Source organism: Myxine glutinosa, chromosome 1 (genome assembly GCF_964187855.1).
Source record: "Myxine glutinosa chromosome 1, kmMyxGlut1.1, whole genome shotgun sequence".
In the NCBI taxonomy this organism is placed as follows: Eukaryota; Metazoa; Chordata; class Myxini; order Myxiniformes; family Myxinidae; genus Myxine; species Myxine glutinosa.
Window position 1 is genome coordinate 159,949,868 of NC_136261.1, and position 7,303 is coordinate 159,957,170.

Consider the following 7,303-nt stretch of genomic DNA (forward strand, 5'->3'; position numbering starts at 1 on the left):
TCCTTCCGAGGTCGGCAAATTGAGTACCAGCTCACTGGTAATTGTGGCATTGCATCTGCGGCACAAACGAGCTTCCAGAGAAATGATGCAAACCAGCAGCCACAGGCTGCATACGAAAACAACAACAACAGTCAGGGGATTCAATGTGTGCGGTCCTTCGAATGGACGTTAATCAGCCGTCCTGTCTGCCACCATTAATTTGTAGACGTGAGTGACCTCATGGTGTCCTTCGCGGAGAAGTACAGTCACGTGAAAAAGTAAGTACACCCCATGTAAAGTTTTGACTTTTTCAACATATTTCAACATACAGCTATTTGATCTTCATTTCAACAATATTGATAGATAAAGGTGATATAATATAACAAATATCATGAAACATTTACATTTTGTAGTCCATTGTATAATTTAAATAAACATAAATGCAAATTTCGCATGTGGAAAAAGTAAGTACACCCTTGGCTCTCATAGGTGGTATTGCCCCCTTTGGCAGAAACAACCTCAAGTAGGCGTTTCTTATAAGTTATAACTGTCTACCAGTCTCTGGCATCGACTGGGAGAAATTTTTGCCCACTCCTCCATGCAGAATTCTTTCCGCTGTGCGATGTTTGAGGGGTTTCTTGCATGCACAGCTCATTTCAAATCCCCCCACAACATCTCGATGGGATTTTGATCCGGGCTTTGACTTGGCCATTCCAGAACCCTCCATTTCTTTCTTTTCAGCGATTCCTTGGTGGATTTACTGGTATGTTTAGGGTCATTGTCATGTGGCAAGGTCCACCTTCGGTTGAGCTTCAACTTTCCGATAGATGGCTTCACATTATCCTCAAGCACCCTCTGGTACAATGAAGAATTCATAGTGGATTCTATGATGGTGAGCTGCCCAGGCCCTGATGCAGCAAAGCTGCCCCAAACCATAATATTTCCACCACCATGCTTTACAGTTGGTATCAGGTTCTTGTGGTCAAACGCTGTCTTTGGTTTTCGCCAAACATGTCATCTGGTACTGTGGCCAAATAGCTCTACCTTTGACTCATCTGTCCAGAGCACATTGTTCCAGAAGTGCTGGTCTTTGCCAAGGTGTTCATTGGCAAACTTTAGTCTTGCCCTGATGTTCTTTCTGGACAGCAAAGGTTTCCTCCTGGCACACCTCCCATGTAGATCAAATTTGTGCAGCCTCTTTCAAAAGGTAGACTCGTGCACTTTGACGTCAACAGTGGCAAGAGCTACCTGTAAGTCCCATGATGACATTCTGGTTTTCTTAGAGACTTCTTTCAGCATCTTGCGGTCTGCTCTCGGGCTGAACTTGCTGGGGTGGCCTGGCCTGAACAAGTTGGCAGTTGTTTGGAATCTTCTCCACTTGTAGATGATCTTCCGGACAGTCGCATGATTGATTTCAAATTGTTTGGAGATCTTTTTAAATCCCTTCCCAGACTCGTAGGCATCTATAACCTTCTTTCTGAAGGCCTCAGAGAGCTCTTTTGATCGAGGCATGGTGACGCCGCACACTTCAACAACAAAGAGCAAACCAAACTAAATGTCTGAGGTTTAAATAAGACAGGTTCCTCCAAGATCCTCTCTAACGATTTCCTAATCATTTGCACCTGAGCTGGTGCACCTGATTCTAATTTTAGGTATTTGAAGTCATGATAAATGTAGGGGTGTACTTACTTTTTCCACATGCGAAATTTGCATTTATGTTTATTTAAATTATACAATGGACTACAAAATGTAAATGTTTCATGATATTTGTTATATTATATCACCTTTATCTGTCAATATTGTTGAAATGAAGATCAAATAGCTGTGTTGAAATATGTTGAAAAAGTCAAAACTTTACATGGGGTGTACTTACTTTTTCACGTGACTGTAGGTGAGCTATTGCCAAGGCCGTGGCGAAGTTCCAAATTCCTGCCCTAACTACTGCTTGGAAAGGAAACGCAAACCATCAAGTATAACCCTTGCTCACGTGGCTGCTTTGACGGCACCGATGCTCAATGAAGAGTATGGTACATCAGAGAGAGAGAGAGAGAGTGAGAAAGAACACGTCACGTGCACTGGGGTCAAAGCTCACATGCTCTCGGTTCACAGGAAAGGTGTTTTCATTTTTAAAATTTATGTGCAAATTTAAGGATTGACATTACCAATGTGTTGTGCACAAAGTGTGGCATTTTCATGTAAAAGTCGGCAGCTCCTTTTCATTTACAACTCGTCGGCCGATTAATTGGACCAACAATTTGGGCAGTTCTGTTTTTAAAAAAGTCATTTTCCAATTTGTTTATTTAAGGATGTAACAAGCTGAAATTAATCAGCAAAAATGGAAACTGCTTTCGTTCCATCCTGGTGGAGCTGTTAGTGATTGAATGCATCATCTATAATTCTCATGAAAAGAGAAAAAATTAGCAAGAACGTGAGCCTACAAATGATTACATTGACACAATTGGTTTTAACAACGTATGTGGACACCACTGACCCGCTAATTCCAAGTTTGTCCACATGCCATCGACCAATCCAGCTCTCGCCGTGAGATGTTGCACCATTCTTCGACCAGGACCGCTTCCAGTTGATCATGGGACTGCGGGTGAACATAGACGTCCACATACACGCTTCGCAAGTGTGTCCCAAGCATGTTCCAGTGTTTCAGCTGTCGTTTGCCAAATCCTAAGCCGGCACCCTAGCCACTAGCCCAACACCAGGGCACAGAATAAATATGATAAAAATAATATGATTTTCTCTGCAACAATTAGTCTGATTGACAGGAAATTTTCACCAAAGGTGCACCTCCTCCTGAAGATTAAAAAAATATATAATTATGATGTCATAGGTCATATGGCATGGGCGCCTTCTTTGAAAAACAGAGACTGCACCTCTTTATCTCCGAAAGTGCTGCATTGAAAAAATTGAGACATGGCTCATTGAAAATAACTCAATGGTGATTAACACGTCAATGATGTCATAGGTGCCTCCATTATGACGTCATAATTCGACAAGTACAAAACTTCATCCAATCAAGATGAAATTGAGAATCATCTGGGGATAAATTGGTGGAGAAAAAAAAAAATGTCTTTATTGGTCACGTGTTTCGGGCACTATATTTGTTTGAATACAAAAGCCTTAAAAACAACTAAAACCATGTCCTGGCGAGGGTCTGCAATCTCTGATTGTTCTTTCTTGTTAAATATGCACACAGCCTTCCCATGAACCTGAACAACACAAGCTAATTCTGAGGAAGCTTTTGAAATATACACTCACACAACCCATTAGCAGGAAGCAATAAATGTGCAGCATGGTAGCAGTTCTCACACAAACATTTATTCTCATACAACTGGCCGCTTTTGATTTTCATTGCTGAGATGGAGAGATGATTAATTAAGAGTTCCTCAAGCATAATGAACAACAGAAGGAATATAGTAATAATATATCAGTGAAAACCTTCGTACAAACGAACTGAAGTCGAGCATCAGATGGGAGCTGAGAAAGATGGCTGGCGAAGTACGAGTGGCTTTTAGGAAGAATTTAGTTGAAGAGGCTGTGCTTGAGGATCAGTTCTGGCAATGTTACGTTGAAATCTACCCTGAAACCCATGGAAGAAGGTGCAAAAGGAGATGGTCAGTGAGGCCTCTGCACATATTGTTACGGGGTCCTCCCCTTACCTCTGGTCTCGGTAGACCTCCGAACCCCGAGAGGGTCCCCGACAGAAAGATGTGTTATCCTTGGTTTAAATCAAGCAAATAATGAAACCCTCAATGGAACCAGCAAATGAAACAGTCAAATCAATAATGCAAACACACCAGGTTATGAACAAACAATAATATATTAGAAATCACACAAAAAGAGCCATACAACAATGGGGGCCCCTTTGGGGGCAATATCAAGCCCCTTAACCCCAAATTCACGGCACCTCCCCAATGTCTCTGCACCCCTCCACGGCGAAGTCCCAATGTCTCTGTGCGCTCCCGCGATCGGGGAGTCAAGGCCCGATCAAAGTCAATTGAGGCGTAGGCGGTCGAGGCGACCCCGAGGTCACGTTGTTCAGCACCCAGCAATACAGCGGTGGAAAGGAACCTCACAAAGACGCGCTCCGACGTACAACTTTTGCGGTTCAATCCGCGAGCCTCCGTATAATTCTCAAGTGCCCTTTCTTGCACAGCCGTCCCCGGCAAACCACCGGGGAATAATGCCCAGCCGACACGACCAAAACCGGTTCACCGCAGGTTGCTCGCGTGGCGAAGATGGCGGACGGCTTTCACTCGAACCCGGGCTTTGAGGCCAGGATCCTCCGGAACCTCAATGAGGATACCCGACGACACAGGCTCCACGCAGTCCAGCGATATCTCTTATCGCCCGAACTTCCCTTCAAGGACGCAAAGTTCACTCACACTGTATGTCGACCGCTCGGTCCGGAGCCTCAACAACCACGTCTCTTCACGATCTCCGACCGCCTCTTCTTCCTCGCTCCACCTCTTCCGGTCATGATCCGGATTTCCGGCCACATTTTACCAGGAGCGCTTTTAAATCTTTTAACTACAATAACCACAACCACAATAATCCCTTCAACCACAATCACCAGAATACTTCGAACCAACAACAATAATCATAACAACAATCATTAGGGCCAAATCCATAACAATATGCAGGTCAGATGAGTGGGAATACAGTCTATTTGTGCGGCAAATGCGTTCAATGGATGAGATTCCTTTGAAATACTTTCGTATGTCACCACATCGTTTTTCTGACCTACTGCAGCGCCTTCATTGTACACCAGTCGACCCACAACTCTCAGATAAGCACAGCTGAGCGATTGGCCATGGCTCTGAGAATCCTTGCTTCAGGCAGCTCTCGGCAAAGTGTGTCTGCAAGCTGCAGGATGGGAGCAACAACAGTGTCTTGCATTCTGTCTGAAGTATGCAAAGCCGTCTGGCAGGCACTGCAGAGCGATTTTGTGCTTTCCTACCCTTGAGCAATGGCCTGACCGCCAAGGAATTCTGGAGGCTGTGGAACTTTCCAAATTGTGTCGGAGCGATTGATGGCAAGCACGTCCAGATCAAAGCACCGCCTGGTGAAGGAAGCGACTTCTTTAACTACAAGGGCAATCATTCTACAGTGCTTGTGGCGATGTGCGATGCTCATTACAAATTCACCATGGTTGATGTGGGGCCATATGGACGACAGAGCGATGGAGGCATTTTTCAAGAGAGCCACTTCGGTGACCAGCTGTTAAAGGGCAGACTGTACTTGCCTCCACCTGCTTACCTTCCTGGGCGACGAACATCAAAATACCACACGTCATTGTTGGAGATGCAGCCTTTCCTCTGCATATGAACCTCATGAAACCTTTTCAAGGTGGGTAGACATTACCTATATTGCACTGCTGTATGGCAGTGGGGTTTTGTTCAGGCCAACAGGAGCTATGCAAGAAAATATATAAGAGTGCTAGAAATGATGTGGTTATAGAATTATGTTGGTTTGGAGCAAGCTACATTCAACTCAACACATCTTATTGATGAATTTGCTTGATACAAGGGATAAATGGGCTGTAAAGGCCTAGGTGTAATTACAATGTACACATATATAATAGTAACAAATAATTATTTACTGTGCAAAGTGAATACTAATCCTTCTGTTATTTTTTCTCATTTACAGGTTCCAATGTTGAGGAGGGGCCTCGCTTGTTCAACGACCGCCACTCAAGAGCAAGACGAGTCAGAGAGAACTCTTTTGGCATTCTGGCTGCGAGATGGCGTAGTCTTGGAAGGCCCATGGAGTTCCACCCACCCAAGGTTACAGATGTGGTCAAGGCATGTGTTGCCTTCCACAATTACCTTATCTGCACTGATGCCGCCAACAGCCAGATACATCCCACCAATCTTTTCGGACTCCATTACAGCATCTGGGGAGATGCAGGACGGGGAATGGAGAAGACAGGTGGCAGATGACAACGGGCTTCGTGACCCTGGACCTCTTTCAAGGGCTCGGGCTTGCTTGAGCTGCTGTTGTAGTTCGGAGGGACCTGATGGGGTTCTTTCAGATTCCTGCAGGAATTTTCCCCTTGCAGGATACAGTGTTGACATGTGGTCAACTAAACTGAGTGTTGCCAGGATACACAAATATATCCACTGCACGTTTCCATTTTCTCTTGGAATGACAGTAACAAGAAGAACTTTGTTTGATGTGACTGTGCCTCCTGCCTGCTCATGAACTTTTCCCCCCACAGGAATACGATGTAATTGACTTATGTATGGGTGTCTAAATAACCTATATGAGTGGCAGTATGCTGTATTTATTGCTGGTCCGATAAGATGAATTAAGTCATGAAACAACTTTTTCAAGTTTTTTTTGTTGTTGTTGTTGTTTTACTTTTTTCACTTTTAAACAAATAAAGTTCTGAGAACAACACTGTGAACCTGTTCCTTTACTTTAAAAAAAAAAGTTAACTGAACAGTATGGGTTTTAAATGAACAAGGTTTAATTCTGTAACTGTGCAGAGAACATTTGCCTCAAACAGGGAACCATGATTGTCATGGGGCCCGCAAGGCTAACCCCCGCTCTAGCGGGGAAAATGGCCTTAAAACGATCATTCATTCATTCATTTGTGCAGAGACCACAAATCAAACAAACAGTGCAAATCAGTAACCCAAACAAGTATGGGTTTAAAATAAACAGGTTTTGATAACTTAATTGTGCAAAATCCAACATCAAAAATGACATGGCTATAATAAACAGGAGGTAGCAAGCAGAAAACTGCCTAATTCCTAATACTAGCGTGACTTGGCGCACTCAGCGCGCCTCACCACATGTCGTTTCAGAGGGGGAGGCATCTTTGACCATTTTAGGTCTTCACGGTCTTTTGAATCCTCTGGGCCTTTAAGAGTCTTTGGGGTCTTCAGGGGCTTTTGGGTCTTCAGAGTGTTTTGGGTCTTCGGGGTGTTTTGGGTCTTCGGGGTGTTTTGGGTCTTCGGGGTGTTTTGGCTCTCCGGGGTGTTTTGGATCTCCGGGGTGTTTTGGTTCTTTGGGGTGTTTCGGGCCTTTTGGGTCTTTGAAGGTCTTCAGGGTATTTTGGGTCTTCAGGGATCTTGGTGGTCTGAAGGGTCTTGGGGGTATTAAAGGGTCTAAGGTCTGAGGAGTCTCAGCAGTCTTAACGCAATTAAGAGGGCTAATTAAGAGGGTGTTATTTTTTTTTGAAGAAGAAGATGTTTACGTCGCATATAAACATAGCGACATAACCATATACGTTCGCTCTATTATAATAAGATGCTACTGCAGATGTGCTTCTCCAAGCACAGCAAACAGTTTGAAGTTTGTAGCT

At 44.1% G+C, this 7,303-nt stretch overlaps 1 long non-coding RNA gene across 1 annotated transcript; it reads left to right on the forward strand.

Moving 5' to 3' along the window:
• The first annotated feature begins 721 nt into the window (after positions 1-721).
• On the forward strand, positions 722-6,400 carry LOC144892429 (uncharacterized). Its single transcript, XR_013623633.1, has 2 exons — positions 722-5,340; positions 5,641-6,400. It is a non-coding gene; the product is annotated as an uncharacterized LOC144892429 (long non-coding RNA).
• Positions 6,401-7,303: the final 903 nt, after the last annotated feature.